This window comes from Panthera tigris, chromosome B1, assembly GCF_018350195.1.
Source record: "Panthera tigris isolate Pti1 chromosome B1, P.tigris_Pti1_mat1.1, whole genome shotgun sequence".
In the NCBI taxonomy this organism is placed as follows: Eukaryota; Metazoa; Chordata; class Mammalia; order Carnivora; family Felidae; genus Panthera; species Panthera tigris.
The window spans coordinates 79195525-79218259 of record NC_056663.1 but is presented as its reverse complement, the minus strand read 5'-3'; the positions used below and the strand labels follow the sequence as shown (position 1 = coordinate 79218259).

At 38.2% G+C, this 22735-nt stretch overlaps 1 pseudogene; it reads right to left on the bottom strand.

Annotated features, from left to right (window-relative positions):
- Nucleotides 1-10417: 10417 nt before the first annotated feature.
- On the bottom strand, nucleotides 10418-10755 carry LOC102972781 (annotated as a pseudogene).
- Nucleotides 10756-22735: the final 11980 nt, after the last annotated feature.

The window sequence follows — 22735 nt, the reverse complement described above, 5'->3', positions numbered from 1 at the left end:
CTTTACCTCTAGCAGAGTCTAGTTCAGAGTAAGGACTCAAAATTTTTTTTTTAATTTTAATGGAAAGTACATTCCACTACCAGGTTTCACTTGTAGATTTTCCCCATCGTTCACATCCTTTTTTCTCTCCCCTTCTGAATTGCCACTTTTTGTACTAAGCAATTTAAGATTTAACTATATGATTTTTCCCTAACAAGCCTGAAATGCTAGTCCCAATAGGATGTAGTAGAACATGCAAAGGCCACTGAACAATACAAAACAAAAAAGTACATTCTAGTGCAAACTTGGTCCTTTTCTGCCCCTCCAATAACCTTTCCTTAAGAAGCATTATTTGTAAAAAGGCCTAACAAAGCTACATTTCCTACTCTGGACATAAGATTGATATAACCATCAAATGAGATAATGAGATGTGTAAAAGCATTTTATATATAAGGTATATTTAGTGCTAGGCATTGTTTACCTTTAGAGTTATTTAAAACTTATCTGGATTATTTTTTATTTTTCTGTTTATCTTTGAAAGAGAGAGCGGGAGAGGGACTGAGAGAGGGAAACACAGAATCGGAAGCAGGCTCCAGGCTCCGAGCTGTCAGCACAGAGCCCAACACGGGGCTGGAACCCATGAAACACGAGATCATGACGTGATCTGAAGTTGCACGCTTAATCAACTGAGCCACCCAGGTGCCCCAAAATTTATCTGGATTATTAATGAAAATTATGTCACAAACACCTTTAAGCACTTGATCAGAAATCATGCAACTCATATCATTTAAGAGTCTAATGTAATTGGCTGGAATCTCCCTTCAGAAACCAAAGGGAAACCTCCCAGGCTTTCTCTGCAGAGATTTGGGTCAATGGGGAATCACTTAGACTTCATCATTCTAGTAATCTCTGTGAGTCCACCATTCAGCTGAATTAGTTTACTTAACAGGTTATCTGTGGCTCAGGACATGCTTTCCTATTCCACAGGGACAAGGTTTCTTTTGTCTTATTTTACTTGTTTTGTTTTTTTGATCTGTTGGTTTATTGAGATAACCTGCATATCTCAAACATCTAGACCACATGAAGCTTAAGGTGGACAAATGTTACCAATATAGGCTAAGAAATGAAGAGGCTTGGCAGGAAGTGAAGAGAAGGCAGAGAAAAAATGAAAGGAGCCAACTTCTATTGCATCATCACCTACAGTATCAACCTGTGGTCAGTGACCACTGCTAAAAAAGTACAAGGGATGCTACCTGCTGTTTGTAAAATACTTCAGGTACCTTTGTGAGCTATTAAGGTTTACTGAGTTCTGATGTGATTTATCTACATGGAGAAATCAGAAGTTATTTGCATTTATTTGTAGTTTATACCTTAGACACTATATAGGGTAAGCCATTTGAAAAAAATGAACACACGACCAACATGGAAGAAAAATGGAATAAAATATATTTTACTATTTCCTTTTATTACCTCATTCCTAATTAAGACTTAGAATTAGATTTTTCATATTTATTGAAGGTTAATTGTGTTTATAGTAATTCTTTCAGTCCTTTTGAAAAGGCATTATATTCCATTACAAAAAACTCAAAAGTATGTTGCAAAACAATCATAGAATATAGATTTTACTTCTTTATCCTTAAAGTTTTCTTTAAAAATATTAAAGGTATCGGGGTACCTGGGTGGTTAAGTCAGTTGAGCATCTGACTTCGGCTCAGGTCAAGATCTCGTGGTCTGTGAGTTCAAGCCCGGCGTAGGGTTCTGTGCTGACAGCTCAGAGCCAGGAGTCTGCTTTGGATTCTGTGTCTCCCTCTCTCTCTGCCCCCTTTCCGCTCATGCTCTGTCTCTCTCTCTCTGTCAAAAATAAACGTTACAAAAATATATTGAAGGTATCGCTCCATTGTTCACAATACCCTTCCTCTCACTCCCATCTCACAACCAAAACTGTAATCTTTAGAATTAGAGAGTCTATTTGATTCCTCCATTTATGTGTTCTAGTTCACCCTTTTTAGGGTTCCAAGAAAAACCCACTGATTAGAAAACTGTTGACTCAGAGGCAGGTTTAATTGTGGTTGTTTTTGACCACGTTCTGGGCAGCTTGTCAACAAACCACACATGCCAAACAAGGAAGCAAAACCAACTGAAAGTCTCTCAGTCAACTTTCCAATTTGCAAAAGTTGAAGGTTAACGGGGGAAAAAAAGGCTCACAGGAAGTTCATTAAGAAGAGATAAACAGCTTGCCAGGCACAAGTATCTCATGTTTATACTTTCTGTGGAGATTAATATCTTTTCGTGTGATTTAGTTTGTTTTACAGTTTTGTAGTTTGGAGCCTTGTTCTGAACTCGCTGTGCATTTTAGAATCATCTGAGGAGCTTTTAAACAATAACAGTGTCTAGGCCTTATACCTAAAGATACTGATTTAATTGGCCTGGTGGGGTCTGGGCATGAATTCTTTTAAAAAGTTCTCTGAGTGAGTCTAAAATACGTGGTAGGGGTGGGGGGTATGGTGCAAGCTTCTGTTATATCTGATACACTTAAAGTATTTAAGGTATGCAGTATAAAGGCAATGTAGGGAGTAGAAAAATTATTTCTGGCTCCGCAAGAATTGTGAAGATTCTCTATTCTTTTGAATGAAGTGATTGCTATATGATAAAGAATAGAATCATATTGAATTACTTGTTGGAGAAAAAAATACATATAATTGGATCAACAGCGCACTACCGGCCATGGACCACTGAAATTTACATTGATACATTCTCATTGCTAAATATTCCCAGTTTCTTCAATCTTTTTTACTTTACTACAGTTAGGATTTTATAATAGCCCCCTTCTTTTGCCCTGTGTGCAAAATACAAAAAACAATTGTGTATTTTGTCAAATGCTTTGTCTGCATCTATTGAGAGGATCATGTAGTTCTTGTCCTTTCTTTTATTAATGTGATGCATCACATTGATTGTTTTGTGGATATCGAACCAGGCCTGCATCCCAGGTATAAATCCCACTTGGTCGTGGTGAATAATTCTTTTAATGTGTTGTTGGATCCATTGACTAGTATCTTGTTGAGGATTTTTACATCCATGTTCATCAGGGAAATTGGTCTGTAGTTCTCCTTTTTATTGGGGTCTTTGTCTGGTTTTGGAATTAAGCTAATGCTGGCTTCATAGAAAGATTTTGGAAGTTTCCTTCCATTTCTATTTTTTGAAACAGATTCAAAAGAATAGGTGTTAAGTCTTCTTTAAATGTTTGGTAGAATTCCCTTGGAAAGCCATCTAGCCCTGGACTCTTGTTTTTTGGGAGATTTTTTATTACTAACTCAATTTCTTTGCTGGTTATGGGTCTGCTCAAATTTTCTATTTCTTCTTGTTTCAGTTTTGGTAGTTTATATGTTTCTAGGAATTTGTCCATTTCTTCCAGATTGCCCAATTTATTGCAGTATAATTGCTCATAATATTCTCTTATTATTATTTGTATTTCTGTGGTGTTGGTTGTGATCTCTCCTCGTTCATTCTTGATTTTATTTATTTTGGTCCTTTCCTTTTACTTTTTGGTCAAACTGGCTAGGGGGTTATCAATTTTATTAATTCTTTCAAAGAACCAGCTTCAGGTTTCATTGATCTGTTCTGTTGTTTTTAATTTTGATAGCATTGATTTCTGCTCTAATCTTTATTATTTCCTGTCTTCTGGTTTTGGGTTTTATTTGCTGTTCTTTTTCCAGCTCTTTAAAGTATAAGGTTAGTTTGTATATCTGAGACCTTTCTTCCTTCTTTAGGAAGGCCTGGATTGCTCTATACTTCCCTCTTATGATTGCTTTTGCTGCATCCCAGAGGTTTTGGGCTGTGGTGTTATCATTTTCATTGGCTTCCATGTACTTTTTAATTTCCTCTTTAATTCCTTGGTTAGGCCATTCATTCTTTAGTAGGAAGTTCTTTAGTTTCTAAGTATTTGTTGTCTTTCCAATTTTTTTCTTGTGGTTGATTTTGAGTTTCATAGCGTTGTGGTCTGAAAATATGCACAGTATGATCCCGATCTTTTTGTACTTGTTAAGGGCTGATTTGTGTCCCAGTATGTGATCTATTCTGGAGAATGTTCCATGTGCACCCAAGGAGAATGTGTATTCTGCTGCTTTAGGATGAAATGTTCTGAATATATCTGTTAAATTCATCTGGTCCAATGTGTCATTCAAAGCCATTGTTTCCTTGTTGATTTTTGGTTTAGATGATCTATCTATTGCTGTAAGTGGGGTGTTGAAGCCCCCTACTATTATGGTATTATTATCAATGAGTTCCTGTATGTTTGTGACTAATTGGTGTATATATTTGGGTTCTCCACGTTTGGGGCATAGATGTTTAAAATTGTTAGGTCTTCTTGGTGGATAGACCCCTTAATTATGATATAATGCCCTTCTCCATCACTTGTTACAGTCTTTATTTTAAAATTTAGACTGTCTGATATAAGTATGGCTAGTCTGGCTTTCTTTTGGCAACCATTAGCATGATAGATGGTTCTCCATCCCCTTACTTTCAATCTGAAGGTGTCTTTAGGTCTAAAGAGGGTCTCTTGTAAACAGCATATAGATGGATCTTGTTTTCTCATCCATCCTGTTACTCTGTGTATTTTGATTGGAGCATTTAGTCCATTGACATTTAGAGTGAGTACTGAAAGATACAAATTTACTGCCATTGTGTTGCCTGCAGAGTTGGAGTCTCTGGTGGTGTTCTCCGGTCCTTTCTAGTCTTTGTTGCTTTGTTGCTTTTTTGTTTTGTTTCATCTTTTCTCCCCTCAGAGAGTCCCCCTTAAAATTTCTGGCAGCGCTGGTTTAGTGGTCACAAATTCCTTTAGTTTTTGTTTGGGAAACTTTTCATCTCTCTTTCTATTTTCAATGACAGCCTTGCTGGATAAAGAATTCTTGGCTGCATACTTTTTCTGAATCAGCATGTTGAATACATCCTGCCACTCCTTTTTGGCCTGCCAAGTTTCTGTGGATAGGTCTGTTGCAAACCTGATCTGTCTTCCCTTGTAGGTTAAGGACTTTTTTTTCCTTTGCTGCTTTCACGATTCTCTCTTTGTATATTTTGTGAATTTGACTATGATATGCCTCGCTGATGGTCGGTTTTTGTTTAATCTAATGGGAGTCCTCTGTGCTTCCTGGATTTTGATGTCTGTGTCTTTCCCCAGTTAGCAAAGTTTTCCACTATGATTTGCTCACATAAACTTTCTACCCCTTTTTCTCTCTCTTCATTTTCTGGGACCCCTATGATTCGGATATTATTCCTTTTTAATGAGTCACAGAGTTTTCTAATTGTTATATCGTGCTCTTGTGCCTTAGTCTCCCCCTTTTTTTCTGCTTCATTTTTCTACATAAGTTTGTCCTCTGTATCACTGATTGGCTGCTCTGCTTCATCCATCCTTGCCACTGTGGCATCCATTCAAAATTGCAGCTCAGTTATGGCATTTTTAATTTCGTCCTGCCTAAATTTTACTTCCTTTATATCCACAGAAAGAGATTCTATTTTATTTTCCAACCCCAGGTAGTAGTATTATTATCATGATTCTAAATTCTGGTTCAGACATCTTGCTTGTATCTCTGTTGATTAGGTCCCTGGCTGTCATTTCTTTCTGTTCTTTCTTTTGGGGTGAATTCCTGCATATTGTCATTTTGGAGGAAGAAAAATAATAAAATTAAACTTAAAAAGAACAAAAAAAATCAGCTAAAGGATGCTAGATCCTAGGTGTGTTGTCATCTGATTGTTGAAAAAAGCTTGATAGAATAGAAGGAAAAGGGAAAGAAAAGAAAAGGAAAACATTTGAAAAATTTAAAAAAATGACTATATTAGGGGTGCCTGGGTGGCTCAGTCGGTTAAGTGACAGACTTTGGCTCAGGTCATGATCTCACAGCTTGTGGGCTTGAGCCCCATTTCACGCTCTGTGCTGACAGCTCAGAGCCTGGAGCCTGCTTTGGATTCTGTGTCTCCCTCTCTCTCTGCCCCTCCCCTGCTTGCACTCTCTCTCTCTCACAATTAAAAAAATTTTTATTAAATGAATACAATAAAATAGAATAAAATGAAATGAAAGTAAAATAGAATAAAATTTTCAAAAAAGTAAAAAATATCGTTGAAAAAATTCAATAATAATCTTTTTTATTAAAAAGGAAAATAAAAATAATTTTTTCCCTCTGTATTCAACAATAAGAAAGGAAAATAAAAAGAAAAAAATTGAATAGATGGACTGACAAATGGAATGGAATATGATTGAAATTACATCCAGTTTCCCCTAGAAGTCAAACTATGAAGTACTTTATAGTCTGTAAACTAAGCAGGCAGAGAGACTTGTGGTGTTCCACAAGTCTAGAGCATGGTTGGTCCAGTTGGATGGGGCTTGGTGTAATGACTCCATTCTCCATTAGATGGCCCTGCTTTGTTTATCGGTGCTGTATCTTGTGGCACATGTATGCATGTATGCATATGCATGACAGAGGTGAAAATGGTGTCACCCAGCTACCCAATGTCTGGTATCAGAATTCTGTGCTCTTGCCAACCAGCAATCAAGAACCCCTCCTTTGTCTCTGGCTTTCATCCACTCCCCGCTTCTACCCTATCAATAACCAAGTCATCAGCCTGCCAGGTGGCACCTGCCTCCTGAGTTTTATCTCAGATGGGGCTATGTTTCCAAACCCCTCACTTTTGAGGCCCTGTGGCTTTAACCTGCTCAGACCCTCTGGAGGAGGGTCTTGCCAAACAATATCCGGGGCTGGCCCACCCCCAGGAATATTCACATGACCGCACCACTGAAGATGCCTAGAAACTGGGGCCAGGTGCCAGTCCACCCCAGAAAAGGTTCATGCAATTGCATAGCAGAGGCCTTTCAGGGATTATGGTAAATTTGCAATATACATCTGGTGTCTGGCTTCACCATTTCTTAATGTCCTTGTTCCAACACCAGCAAACATGGCCATTTTCCGGGGTCCTCTGGGACCTTTGCCTGTGGGGAGGCCACACACAAATGTCCTCTCAGGAGGGAACTGCCTCCCCGTGTGGCCCTCGGACCCCTTGGACCTCACTTTCTGCTCCTGGGGATTCGCCCTTCCCACCAGAGCTCCACCAGGTATCGAGCTGCAGAGTTTCAGACTCTGCACTCCCCTGTTCATAGTCTTAATGGTATCCAAACCCTCTTCTTTATCCCTTGTTAATTCCCTTAGGGTGTTTTCAGTCTTTCTTTTTCTCTCCAGCCACTTTTGGGGTAGGGGAAAATGCCTTTCCAGTACTCTACCCCCTGTCTCCATCCTCTCTCTAAAAGCAAAAACAGCTCTTTACCCTCTGAAGCTTCTCTCTTTCCCAGTTCACTTCTCCATGCCGTGTACCTGCTGACTTCTGTGGTTCAAGTTATGTAGATTGTTGATTTGATACTCAGATCAATTTTCTAGGTGTACAAGATGGTTTGGTGTTGATCTAGCTGTATTTCAGGGATGAGAGACGCAAAAAACTTCCATGCTGCTCCGCCATCTTGGTCCCTCCCCTATATTTCTTTGATTTCTTATGATCTCCCATCTATAACTCTATCTTAGCACTTACCCAATTATATAAGTGAAATGATATGTTCGTGTTTCTGACTAAAAAGTGAGTTCTAGGCCTTAGGAAGTATACCCTTATTCATTCCTTATCTCCAGCATTCAGATAGTGACTAGAACTTAAAAAGCAATTAAATGTGTGGTAAACTAAGCTAAGGGCAATAGTAGGAAGATCAGAGAAATGATGATTTGGAAGATGTGTAGAGAACAGAATCTAATCAACTTGAAACAGTTATATGATAGGAGTACCAAAGACATAAGGAAAGGGGAGAATGCCAAAACTTTTTAGCTATAGGGACTTGGATACATGATGGTGCTGGTAACCAGGATAGGCAGTTCAGGCAACAATATCAACAACAACAACAACAAGAACAACAATCAGAATTGAAGAAAAAGACATGAGTTTAATGGCTGTATGTGAGATATCAATCAGTATCAAGTGAAGATGTCCAGTGACAAGGTAAGAAAATGTATTTAGAGCTCACAAGCAAGATCTGGTCTAGAATTATATTTGGAGGTTTTAATTCTACTGGTAGGTTGAGTTATGTAAGTGGTTATTATTCTACATGGAAAGTGTGCAGAGGGTAGAAGTGCCCAAATCAAAATGTTGAATGAGAAGAGAACAGCCAAGACTCTGATTGGGAGAATCCTCTGAAATTAATAGTGGAGGAAAATAAAATCCTGGGTAAGATGTATTGTTTTTTAGACAAGCACTATTCGAAGGAATGGTTTATAAATAAGACCGGAGTCTTTCCCAAATCCAATTGGGCCAATAGCATATAGAATAGATAAATATAAGGAATATGAATGGCATATTTTTCTCAACATATTTGTATAAACTCCTCTTCAGATTTCTTTTGGTTTGTGAAAATAGGTACTAATGTAGGTCTTTTCTAAAAGCAAAGTGATGGAACACAGACTTTTGGAAAACGGGGAATATTCTTCAGTTTATGCCATTTCAGCTTACACAGCTTTCATAGGAATATTCTGCTTTCAGATAGTAGCGGGAAGCTATATTATAATTCATCTTTATGAGGAGTTTTTGTAACTTACTGAAAGTGAGAGTTGGAAAGTTGGAATTTATTGGTGTTTCTCCAGGGAAGTCTATTGAATGCATTAAGTAACTTAATGTTTAAGTGATTTAATATTTCACCAGCCAGCATCTCCCCTCTCTTTTTCTGGGAACTGCTTATACTTGTCAACTTTCACTGAGTTATGCTATATAACAAACAACTGGGAGTTCAGTGGTTTACAAAACAAAGTACCTTCTTGCTTATATTACATATAGATCATAAGTTGCCTACAGTGTTGTTTCAGGCTTTTAGAAGACTCTGCTGTGCACCATGTCTTGTCTCATCCTGATTCCAGGCTGAAGAAGACCTGCCCATTCTCATGGCAGGGATGGGGGAAAGCTGCTACTAAATCACAATGCCTCTTTTTTTTTTTTTTTTAAAGTTTGTTTGCTTGTTTGTTTGTTTAATCTCTAGGCCCAAGGTGGGGCTTGAAATCATGACTCTGAGACCAAAAGTCACACACCCTTATGACTGAGCCAGCCAGGCACCCCTAAAATCACAATACTTCTTTTTTTTTTTAATTTTTTTAATGTTTATTTATTTTTGAGAGACAGAGAGACACAGAGCATGAACAGGGGAGGGGCCAAGAGATGGAGAGACACAGAATCTGAAGCAGGCTTCAGGCTCTCAGCTGTCTGCACAGAGCCCGATGCAGGGCTCAAACTCACAAACCGCAAGATCATGACCTGAGCCGAAGTCGGACGCTCAAACGACTGAGCCACCCAGGAGCCCCAAAATCACAATACTTCTTAAAGCTTCTGCACAAGTGTGTTGTATGTCATGTCCTTTCACTTCATTGGGTAGAAGATATCATATGACTAATCTCAACCTTGATGGATTGGGGATATATACTCTTAACAAGGAAAGGGACACTTCAAGTCACATATACATATACATGGAAAGGGAGGAGCAAATAAGTTAATAATACAATTGGCCACATTATTCCTCTGTCAGCTTAAACATTGTGGCTTTTGTGGGCAAATGCCCATGTTCCTACATATTCCCAGTTTTTTGGCCACAATTGATTTCGTCAGAGTTGAGCATATAACTAATTCAAACAGAATCCTTCTACTTTCTAACAAGAATTGAGACAAAAATTTTAAAAAAGAATCTCCAGTAGCCACATTATAAAATGTAGTGCATAGGAGGAGTTGTCAGTGACCATATTCTTCAACAAGTGAAGAAAACCAGGCTGTAGTGGCAAGGAACAGAGTTGACACACAGAATAAAGTTAAACAAGGATGGGGAGAAAGTTATGGCATCTCTGCTCTTTCTATGGTTTGGTTGTCCATCCATTCTTTGGATTCTGTAAATTATGATGTTTTTCTTTTTGTCTAAGGTAAAATGGAATTGGTTTTTGTCATTTGTAGTGATATCATGGTTCATGGATGTGTGTAATTTCATTAATCCTAACACAAATATTTTTAGGCAGGTACTGTAATTAACATTTCACAAATGAGGATCAGAGTTAGGGATGGAAGTTCTCTCTGATACCCTGTCTAGAAGAAATATTTTACAAGAACACCCAACTACATTATTCTACACTATGCTCACCAAGCAATTCTTTGCCCTGGTTTCTTCCAAGGGCACTAATATACTGGGAAACAGTGTTCCCCCCCGCCCAAAAAAAAATGGACTGATGTTGGTTATCTTGCCAGAAATAGTTTGTATTATGAAATAACAAATTGATACTATGATTTATAAATTAAGGGTTTTTTTTTTTTACTGACTTGGGTTGGTGTAAATCATTTCTGAGAATTTGCATTCACTATTTTTTAACATAACCTCAAGATTTTATTGTCTTCATAATGTAACAAAATATGAGGCCTCGAACTGAATCATTTGGCCCTTTCTCTTCTTATCTCTTTCCAGTCCAAAATGTTTGCATCTCTTCAAAACCAGCATTCTCTTAGACCTGTAGTTGGGCTCAACACATTCAAGCCTCAGCACAATCTTCTTTGTAGTTTTAGCCTTTTTCTGGAAAATCAGCTTAGTCTGCCCACCAAAGCCACTCTGCTTCCTGTCATAATGCCACTTTCCCTGGCGTAAAGAGAATATTTGCTTTTCTTGTCCTTACTTGTAGGGTTGGTGCTTGCCACACTTCTTGCAGAAAGTCCACAGGTTTTAGGAATGTTCACCATGTTTGTAAGAGCACTATCAGAAAGTAAGTTAACTATTTAGAATTTAAGAACCTGAAAATTGAAGATCATCTTAGAGGTGAAACTTATCAGGATCTGATCTTGCCTAGAACACCTGTACAGCCTATTTTTGGACAAGTACTTACTGCACAGCCACCATAAACTTGGATTTTTCAAGATGCTGAAAGATAGAAATTCTATAAAGAACTGACTTCTGGACACAAAACTGAACTTTCTGATCAGTTAAATCTCAAAAAGATCTAAAAGATGTATTAGTCACCTACGTTGTGCTTAGCCCTTGACTAGCTACTATTGGGGTTAAAAATGACCTGAGGTGATATCAGTGAAAATAGCACAGTAGTATACTCCAAATTTCACCACCCCCCCCCCATAAAGGAAATGAAAAATGGGCAAAAATGTCAGAATCAACTTTTTTTGTAATTTTGGAAATTAGTGAAAGGCCTGTAGCAACTTGTCAAATACTCAGGAGAAATGGCTGTTTTTTATTAAAGAACTATAAAATTTATGGTGTTTTAACCTATGCCAGCCCCATCCCTTGCTCCTCAGATCAGTGGTAGCTGTAAAAATAACAGTCTGCATTCCTGATACCAGAGGGAGCAAAACATACCTCATAAGCAAAGAATTGTAATTCATTGCCGTTCACCCTTGAACAATATAGGCTTGAACTGCATGGGACCACTTACATGCAGATTTTTTTTCAATAAATACAGTACAGTATAAATGTATTTTCATTATGATTTTTTCTTTTTTTAAGTTTTATTTATTTTTTGAGAAAGACAGTGTGAGCAGGAGAGGGGCAGAGTGGTGGTGGGGACAGAGGATCCAAAGTGGGCTCTGCACTGACAGGCTGACAGCAGCAAGCCTGATGCAGGTCTTGAGCTCAAGAACCGCAGATCATGACCTCAGCTGAAATCAGACGCTCAACCAACTGAGCCACTCAGGCACCCCTTCATTATGATTTTCTTATTTTTTTTTTCTTACTTTGTTGTAAGAATATAGTATATAATACATATACAAAATATGGGTTAATTGACTGTTTATGTTACTGGTAAGGCTTATGGTCAATGGTAGTAGGCTATTAGTAGTTACGTTTTGGGGGAATCAAAAGTTATAACTGGATTCCCAACTGCACAGGGGGAGACGGAGGGGTTCACCATCCCTAACCCCCATGTTGCTCAAGGGTCAACTGTATTTGTTCTAAACTGCCTGTTGGCTCCCTCAAATATAGGCTTGTCTTTATTTTGCTTAACTCCATACTAGCCTCATGCTAAACCTCCTTCCCACAGGGCATTTATTGAAAACATTTACAGTATAATGTCTTAGGTTGCTGCTCCTGCTGTGATAGATAATAGCTGGGGTAAATAATAGATTAATCAGAAAGGCTGGGCTATGAGTGTCCTGTAAGCTTACAAAGGTGAAAATCTAAAAGGCTAAATGCATGCTCAGGGAAGTGTGGATGCTAAGGAAAGATTCAAGAAAGCCCTAAACTCACTCCCTCCTGACTTTGAGGTTCTAAGAAAGAAGGACATGATGGCTAAGGCAGAGTTGTAAAGTGACTGGTGAATGTTGAATGCATGCCACAACAAATATACATAGGTTCTCTCCAAAGACTGGGATATCCCTTGGTTCCAAGTATTTAAGAAAATCTGTGGCCAATCATTAGGTGACCACCTAATTAGCTTACTACCATAACAGATATTTCAGGGGCTACATACAACAAAGAACAGACTGCAGAATTAGTTCAGAAAAGTCACTAAACAGGTGCCTGGCTAATTCAGTTGATAGGGCATGCAACTCTTGATCTCTGGGTTGTAAGTTTGAGTGTTGGGTGTAGAGATTACTTAATTTTTTTTAATGTTTTATTTATTTTTGACAGAGATAGAGAGACAGAGCATGAGCGGGGGAGGGTCAGAGAGAGAGGGAGACACAGAATCCAAAGCAGGCTCCAGGCTCTGAGCCGTCAGCAGAGAGCCCGACGCAGGGCTTGAACTCACAGACGGTGAGATCATGACCTGAGCCGAAGTCGGACGCTCAACCTACCGAGCCACCCAGGCGTCCCAGGTGTAGAGATTACTTAAAAATAAAATTAAAAACAAAATCAGGAAAGTCACTAAACAAAAAATAACAACTACAATAAATGATAATATCAACAAATCCTAGGGAATGGAGAGTTAATATAATATCACCCAAAGTCTATATTTACATTAAGGTTCATTCCTGGTGTTGTACATTCTATGACTTTTGACACATGTTTAATGACATATATCTTCCATTATAATATCATACAGAATAGCTTCACTGCCCTAAAAAAAAAAAATTTTTTTTTAAGTTTTAAGTAATCTCTACACCCAGTGTAGAGCTCCAACTCACAATGCAGAGATCAAGAGTTGCATGCTCCACTGACTGAGGCAGCCAGGTGCCCCACCCTAAAAAATTTCTGTGCTCTGCCTGTTCATCCCTTCTTTCCCCTCTGACTTCTGGTAACCACTCATCTTTTTACTGTCTCCATAGTTTTGCCTTTTCCAGAATGCCATATAGTTGGAATCATAGTATGTAGCCTTTTCAGATTAATTTCTTTCACTTACTCATATATATAAAAGGTTCCTCTATATCTTTTCATGACTTGATAACTCATTTGTTTTTAGAGCTGAACAATATTCCATTTTCTAGATGTACCACAGTTTATCTTTTCACCTACTAAAGGACATCAAGTTTTGGCAATTACAAATAAAGCTGATATAAACATCTGAATGCAAATTTTTGTGTGAGCATAGGTTTTCAACTCCATTGGATAAGTACCAAAGAACATGATTGCTAGATTGTATGTTAAGACCATGTTTGGTTTTTAAGCAGCCTCCAGTCTTCTGAAGTGACTGTACCATTTCTCATCCCCTGCAGCAATGAATGAAAGTTCCTGTTGCTCCACATCTTCACCAACATTTGGTATTGTAAGCATTTTGAATTTTGGCTGTTCTAATAAATGTGCAGTGATATTTCATCGCTGTTTTAATTTGAAATTCCCTTTTGACATATGATGAGGAGCATCTTTTCATATGCTTATTTGACATCTGGTATATCTCTTTTGCTGAGGTGTCTGTTCATATATCTTTTGCCATTTTTTTTAGTTGGGTCGTTGGTTTTCTTATTGTTGAGTTGTAAGAACTCTGTATATTTTGGAAAACAGTCCTTTTTCATATATATCTTTTACAAATATTTTCTCCTACTCTGTGTCTTCTCTTCTCATTCTCTTCACATACTATTCACATAGTAGAAGTTTTTAAATTTTTGCTTAGCATTTATTCATCTTTGAGAGACAGAGAGAGACAGAGGATGAGCAGAGACGGGGCAGAGAGAGGTGACACAGAATCGGAAGCAGGCTCCAGGCTCCGAACTGTCAGCACAGAGCCCAATGCGGGGCTTGAACTCATGAACTGCAAGATCATGACCTGAGCCGAAGTCAGACGCTCAATCGCCTTAGCCACCCAGGCGCCCCCTCATAGTAGAAGTTTTTAAATTTAATGAATTCCAATTTATAAATTCTTTTTTTCATGGATTGTATCTTTGGTGTTGTGTCTAAAAAGTCATCACCATACCCAAGGTCATGTAGATTTTATCCTATGTTTTTACTAAGGGTTTTATAGTTTTGCATTTTATACTAAGTCTGTGATCTGTTTTTAGTTAATTTTTGTGAAGGGTATAAAGTCTGTGTTTCGATTTGTATTGTTACATGTGAACATCCAGTTGTTCCAGCACCGTTTGTTGAAAAGGTTATCTTTGCTCCATTTTCTTGCCTTTTGCTCCTTTTTCAAAGATCAGTTGACTGTATTTACTTGGGTCTAATTTGGAGCTCTTTAATCTGTTCCATTGATTTATTTGTTATTTTGCCTATACCACAGTTTATAACAAGTCTATATGTCAGATGCTGTCAATCTTCTGACTTTGTTTTTCTCCTTCAATATTGTATTGAATATTCTAAGTCTCTTAATTAACTCTCCATTTAAACTTTACAATCAATTTGTTGATACCCACAAAATATCTCTCTAGGATTTTTACTGGAATTGCATTGAATCTATACATCAAGTTGTAAAGAACTGACATCTTGATAATATTGAGTCTTCCTAGCCATAAGTATGTAATATCTTTCCATTTATTAGTTATTAAATTGCATTCACCAGAGATTTATAGTTTTCTTCAAATAGATCTTGTACATATTTTGTTAAATTTATACCTAATTATTTCATTTTGGGGTGTTAATGCAAATGGTAATGTTTAAAAAAAATTTTTTATGTTTATTCATTTTTTGAAAGACAGAGAGAGACAGAGCACAAGCAGGGGTGGGGCAGAGAGATAGGGGGACACAGAATCCAAAGCAGGCTCCAGGCTCCAAGCTGCCAGCACAGAGCCCGACGTGGGGCTCGAACTCACGAACCGCGAGATCATGACCTGAGCTGAAGTTGGACACTCAACTGACTGAGCCACCCAGGCGCCCCGAAATGGTAATGTTTTTAATGTCAAATTCTACTTGTTCACTGTTAATATATATTCATTGTTTGTATATTTACATTATATCCTGTAGCTTTGCTACAATTGCTTTTTCATTGCAAAAGCTGTTTTTGTCAATTCTTTCAGATTTTCTACATAAGTAATCCTGCCATCTGTGAACAAAGACAGTTTTATTTCTTTTTTCTTTATCTGTATACCTCTTATTTCCCTTTCTTGTCTTATTGCATTAGCTAAGTCTTTCATTACAAGGTTGAAAGGGAGTAGTAAGAGGGGACATATTTACCTTGTGCCTGATCTTAGCAGGAAAGTTTCTAGTTTCTCACTATTAAGTATGACATTACCTTAGGTGTTTTGTGGATTTCTTAAGTCAAAGGTGGGAAATTCCCCCTTTATTCCTAGTTTGGTGAGAGTTTTTATCATGACTGGGTATTAGATTTTGTCAGATGCTGCATCTATGATATGATCATATGAATTTTCTTTTTTAACTTGTAGATATGATGGGTTACATGAATCTATTTTCAAAGGTTGAATCAGCTTTGCATACCTGGAGTAAACTTCACTTAGTTTTGGCATGTAATTTTTTAACACATTATTGAATTTTATTTGTTAATATTTCATTGAAGATTTTTGCTCTGTGTCATGAGAAATATTAGCCTATAATTTTCTTTTCTTGTGATGTCTTTGGTTTTGGTATTAGGGTACTGCTGACCTCACAGAATGAATTAGGTATTCTCTGGCAGCCACCAGTTTGTTCTCTGTATTTAGGAGTCTGCTTCAATTTCTTTTGTTACTTCTTTTATTCATTTGTTTTGTTTTTAGATTTCCACATGTAAGTGAAATCACATGATATTTGTCTTTCTCTGACTGATATATTTCACTTAGCAAAATACCTTGCCTGTCTCTCTGTGTTATTGGGAAAGGCAAGATTTCACTCCTTTTCATGGCTGAGTAAAATTCCATTGTACATATATACCACTTCTTCACTCAATCATCTATTGATGGACACTAGGTTACTCCTATATCTTGGCTATTGTAAATAATGCTGCAATAAACATAGGGATGCATATATCTTCTCGAATTAGTGTTTTCATTTCCTTTGGATAATAGAAAAAGCTTTTTATTTTGGTACAGTCCCAATAGTTTATTTTTGCTTTTATTTCCCTTTCCTGAAGAGACAGATCCAAAAAAATACTGCTAAGGCTGATGTCAAAGAAATTACTACCCATATTTTCTTCTAAGAGTTGTATGGATCCAGGTCACACCTTTAGGTCTTTAACCCATTTTGAGTTTATCTCTATGTATGACATAATAAAGTGGTCCAGTTTCATTCTTTTGCATGCAGCTGTCTAGTTTTCCCAGCACTATTTATTGCAGAAACTGTCTTTTCCTCCATCATATATTCATGCCTCCTTTGTCATAGATTAATTGGCCATATAAGCACGGGTTTATTTCTAGGCTTTCTATTCTGTTCTGTTGATTTATGTGTCTATTTTTGTGGCGGTACCACACTGAGTTTTTGTTTGTTTGTTTGTTTGTTTGTTTCTTAATAATTTCTTTATTTTTCAATTTATATCCAAGTTAGTTAGCATATGGTGCAACAATGATTTCAGGAGTAGATTCCTTAATGCCCCTTACCCATTTAGCCCCTCCAGGAAACCTCTGTTTGTTCTCTATGTTTAAGAGTCTTTTATGTTTTGTCCCTCTCCCTGTTTTTATATGATCTTTGCTTCCCTTACCTTATGTCCATCTGTTTTGTGTCTTAAAGTCTTCATATGAGTGAAATCATATGATATTTGTCTTTCTCCAACTACTTCACTTAGCATAATACCACATAGTTGCAAATGGCAAGATTTCATTCTTTTTGATTGCCGAGTAACACTCCATTGTATATATATATACGACACCTTTATACATTCATCCATCAATGGACATTTGGGCTCTTTCCATACTTTGGCTATTGTTAATAGTGCTGCTATAAACATGGGGGTGCATGTGCCCACTTCGAAACACCATACCTGTATCCCTTGGATAAATACCTAGTAGTGCAATTGTTGGGTTGTAGGGTAGTGCTATTTTTAACTTTTTGAGGAACCTCCATGCTGTTTCCAGAGTGGCTGCACCAATTTGCATTCCCACAAGCAGTGCAAAAGAGATCCCCTTTCTCCGCATCCTTGCCAACATCTGTTGTTGCCTGAGTTGTTAATGTTAACCATTCTGACAGGTGTGAGGTGATATCTCGTTGTGGTTTTGATTTTTATCTCCCTGATGATGAACGATGTTAAGCATTTTTTCATGTGTCGGTTGGCCATCTGGATGTCTTCTTTGGAGAAGTGTCTATTCATGTCTTTTGCCCATTTCTTCACTGGATTCTTTGTTTTTTGGGTGTTGAGTTTGATAAGTTCCTTATAGATTTTGGATACTAACCCTTTATCTGCTATGTCATTTGCAAATATCTTCTCCCATTCTGTCGGTTGCCTTTTAGTTTTGCTGATTGTTTCCTTTGCTGTGAAGAAGCTTTTTATCTTGATGAGGTCCCAATAGTTCACTTTTACTTTGGTTTCCCTTGCCTCCAGAGACGTTTTGAGTAAGAAGTTGCTGCAGCCGAGGTCAAAGAAGTTTTTGCCTGCTTTCTCCTTGAGGATTTTGATGGCTTCCTGTCTTACATTCAGGTCTTTCATCCATTTTGAGTTTATTTTTGTGTATGGTGTAAGAAAATGGTCCAGGTTCATTCTTCTGCATGTCGCTGTCCAGTTTTCCCAGCATCATTTACTGAAGAGACTGTCTTTATTCCATTGTATATTCTTTCCTGCTTTGTCAAAGATTAGCTGGTCATACGTTTGTAGGTCCATTTCTGGGTTCTCTATTCTGTTCCATTGATCTGAGTGTCTGTTTTTGTGCCAAGTACCACACTTTGTGTGTATAGCTTTGTAGTATATCTTGAAATCTAGGTTGTGATACCTCCAGCTTTCCTTCTTTCTCAAAATTGCTTTGGCTATTCAGGGTCTTTTGTTGTTCCATACAAGTTTTAGGATTCTTTGTTCTGGTTCTGTGAAAAATGCTCTTGGTATTTGATTAAGGACTGCATTGAATCTGTAGATTGCTTTTGGTAGTATGGACATTTTAACAATATTAATTATTCCAATCCATGAACATGGTATATCTTTCCATTTATTTTTGTTGTCTTCAATTTTTTTCATTGTCTTATAGTTTTCAGAATACAGATTTTTCACCTCTTTGGTTAATTTATTGCTAGGTATTTTATTCATTTTAATGCGATCACAAGTGGATTTTCATTTTTTTCCCTTTTTTAATTATTAATTTTTATTTATTTTATTTTTTATTTTTTATTTTTTTTAAACATTTATTTATTTTTGAGACAGAGAGAGACAGAGCATGAATGGGGGAGGGTCAGAGAGAGAGGGAGACACAGAATCTGAAACAGGCTCCAGGCTCTGAGCTGTCAGCACAGAGCCCGACGCGGGGCTCGAACCCACACACCACGAGATCATGACCTGAGCCGAAGTCGGCCACTTAACCGACTGAGCCACCCAGGTGCCCCTATTAATTTTTATTTTTATTTAAGTAGGCTCTGTGCCCAGTGTGGAGCCCAATGTGGAGCTTGAACTCATGACACTGAGATCAAGACCTGAGCTGAGATCAAGGGTCAAATGCTTAACTGACTGAGCCACCCAAGCACCCTTGGAACTATTTTTAAATTTCTTTTTCTGCTACTTTGTTGGTGTACAGAAACACAACCAATTTTTAGATATTAATTTTGTGTTCCACAACTGTACTGAATGCATTTATTAATTCTAATAGTATTTTGGTGAAGTCTTTCAGGTTTTCTGTCCCTATAATACAAATGTTATTATGCTTGATATTGCCACAAAATCCCCTTAATCTACCCTAATTTTTAAATTCTTTATTCTTTTTGCTCTTCAGTTTGGGTGATTTCCACCACTCTATTTTCCAGATTGTGGATTCATTTTTCTGCCTTCTCTAATCTGCTGTTGATTTTCTCTAGTGTATTTTTCATTTGAGTTATTGTATTGTTCAGCTCTGATTGTTTCTTTTTAATGTTTTCTATCTCTTTGTTGAAATTCTCACTAAGTTCATCTACTCTTCTCTCAAGTCCAGTTAGCATTTTTATGACAACTTCTTTGAACTCTTTATCAAATAAATCAGTCGTCTCCATTTTATTTTGTTGTTTTTCTGAGCTTTTTTTCTTGTTCTTTCATTTGGAACATATTCCTTGACTCCTCATTTTGCCTGATGCTCTGTGTTTTTCTGTGTATTAGGTCAGCAATACCTCCTGGTCTTGAAAGCAGTGACCTTCTGTAGAAGGCATCCTGTAGTGTGCAGTGGTTCAATCCCCTAGGTCACCAGAACCCAGCATTCCAGGGGTATTCCCTATATGAGTTATGTGTACCCTCTAGTTGTGACTGTGTCATGTCTACTCTGGGTGCACTGGTGGGCAGGGCTGGTCCCTGGCATGACGGACTGAGAGGCCTGGCTATAGCTGCTTCACTTGTGCTGGTAGATAGGGCTGCTTCCCCAACCCAGGGGAGTCAGTGCTTTGGATGGGCATTTGTCCTGGCCAGGGCTCTTTGCTGGGTATGGCAGGAGAGTAGTTGCATTCCAGGGACACCAGTCCTGAACAAAGCTGTCTGCCATGTGTGGCATGGTGGGAGCTGCTTTGGAAAGAAGTCTTCCAAAGTCAGTAGGTTGGAAGGGACTGGACCACAGGGGAACACCAGGGCAAAGGAGAGGTGTTCTCAAGGTAGATGGAGAGTGTCAGAACTGGCTCCCACAAGTGTCTGGCCAGCTAGACTGAACAAGAGCAATAAAAATAGTTCCTACCAGCACTTCTATTTCTGGAGAAAGTTCATACAAATTTCTGCCACTTTACTACAAACCTAAAAACTAGTCCATACATCTCCTTCATATATAACTCAGGTATTTTTCAAACTTCTGCCTCTGTGCTGGGTCTCAGAGCAAGTGATATATGTACTGACCCTTTAATAGGAATAGAGTCTTGGGGCACATGGGTGGTTCAGTCAGTTAAAAGTTTGACTCTTGATTTCAGCTCAGGTCATGATCTCACAGTTCACGGGATCAAGTCCCTTATTGGGCTCTGCACTGACAGCAGTGAGCCTGCTTAGATTTCTCTCTCTCTCTCTCTCTCTCTCTCTCCCCCTCTCCCTCTCTCTCTGCCCCCACTCACATGCATACTCTTTCTCTCACACACTCTTTCTCTCAAAATAAATAAATAAACTTAAAAAAATAGGAATACAGGGGCACCTGGGTGGCTCAGTCGGTTAAGCGTCTGACTCTTCATTTCAGCTCAGGTCATAATCTCATGGTTTGTGGGTTTGAGCCCCATGTTGGGCTCTGCGCTGACAGTGCAGAGCCTGCTTGGGATTCCCTCTCTCCCTCTCTCTCTGTACCCCCCTCAAAATAAATTAAAAAACTTAAAATAAATAGGAATACAGTCTCAGCTTCCTATAGGTCTCCTGGAATTAAGCCCTACTGATTTTCAAAGCCAGATGTCAAAGCCAGGGGGATTATCTTCCTGGTACAGATACCCAGGATGGTGAGGAGCCTGATTTGGGGCTTGATGCCCTGGTCCTCTTGGAGGACTTCTGTGTCTATGATCCCCTCCCATTTGGGGGCTGCTGGGCTAGAGGTATGGATCCTGACCCCATCTCTGCCCCTCCTACCCTTTTCAATGTGGCTTTTTCATTATATATTTATCTGTAGACGAGCTGTTATACCAGTCTTTTTGGTGGTTTTCAGAGTGAGTTGTGTTATATGTAATTGTAGCTGCAGTGAGTCTGTGAAATGAGGTAAGGTCAGGATCCTCCTATTTTGCCATCTTCCCCATCCTCCCACCTCAGTTCTTGTGGCTTCCTCTAAAAATTGCATTGTAAGCTCATTTAAATGGCTAGAATGAGTGGATAGACATTCAGGAAGGTGATAGGACTTGAACCAGGTCTTAAAGAATGGGTAGTATTTAGGATGTGCTCGGATAAGGGGAACGGTATTTTTTCCAGGAGAAGAGACCAGCAAAGCAGAAGCAAAAAGGTGAAAATGGATGCTGGAGAGAATAAAGAAAGCTGTCCCCACAGAAAACTATTTATTGTTGAAGTTGAGTATCAGTGGCAAATAAAATCAAGAGTGTTAAACAAGTCCAAATCATGGAAAAGTAGAGTATAATACAAGGGAAACTCTCTCGACTCTGAAGGCAATAAAAAAGATAGTGTGTGTATTTACTTTTTAAAAAAAGAATTCACATTTCTGGAATACTGGGAAATTAGTCTGACATCAGTTGCAAGATGAATTTAAAAGAATTCAGGCATGAGATAATTAAAGTTCTGGAAATAGGATTAAATGAGATTTAAAAGGGTTTTGTTACAAAGATAGAAAGAATATCGGGAAACAAATTGATAGTGATGAAGAAAAGAACCAAGTAAAAATGAATCATCAGACAATTAAGTAAACTGAGAGAGGGGCGCCTGGGTGGTTCAGTTGGTTAAGCATCCGACTTCAGCTCAGGTCATGATCTCACAGTCCGTCACTTCAAGCCCCACATCGGGCCCTGTGCTGACAGCTCAGAGCCTGGAGCCTGCTTCAGATTCTGTGTCTCCCTCTCTCTCTGCCCCTCCCCTGCTCATGCTCTGTCTCTCTCTGTCTCAAAAATAAATAAAAACATTAAAAAAAAATAAACAGAGAAAAATGGAAATTTAAAAAATGACAACTTATAGAGATGTGACAATATTGAGATAACTACAGTTAGTAAATCCAATTCCAGTGAAATAGTAGGACTAGAGAAGCATAATCAAGGGATCTTCAGTTTAAAAGTCTTCAGTATTATTGGGGCATCTGGGTGGTTCAGTCTGTTGAGCATCTGACTTCGGCTCAGGTCATGATCTTATGCCATACATTGGGGCTCACTGCTGTCAATGCAGAGCCCACTTTGGATCCTCTGTCCCTCTCTCTCTCTGCCTCTACCCCACTCATGCTCCCTCAAAAATAAATTAAAAACATTTTAAAAAATTTATGTCTTCAGCATTATTGAACCAATGAATCATTTTTTTTCCAAATGAATATATAATGCTGCCAAAGGACTTTTCAGTAACCTGGGGACATTCTCCAATGTACTAGACAAGCAAAGAAGGAGTAAATATGGACTTCAGGAAAATTTGTACTTCACTTTCCCCTTCTGTAAAATGAGAATAATAAAATGACTGATATAGTAAGAGCTCAATAGCTATTGATTTGTGGTAGGGATGTTAAAGAACAGAAGTTTATTTTCTGACAGTTCTGGAGGCCAGCAGTCCAAGATCAAGGTTCTAGCTGGTTTAATTTCTGGTGAGGGCTCTCTTCCTCGCTTGCAGGTGGTTACCTCATCACTATGTTTTTACATGGCCTTTCCTCAGTGTGTGCATATGGAGTTTGT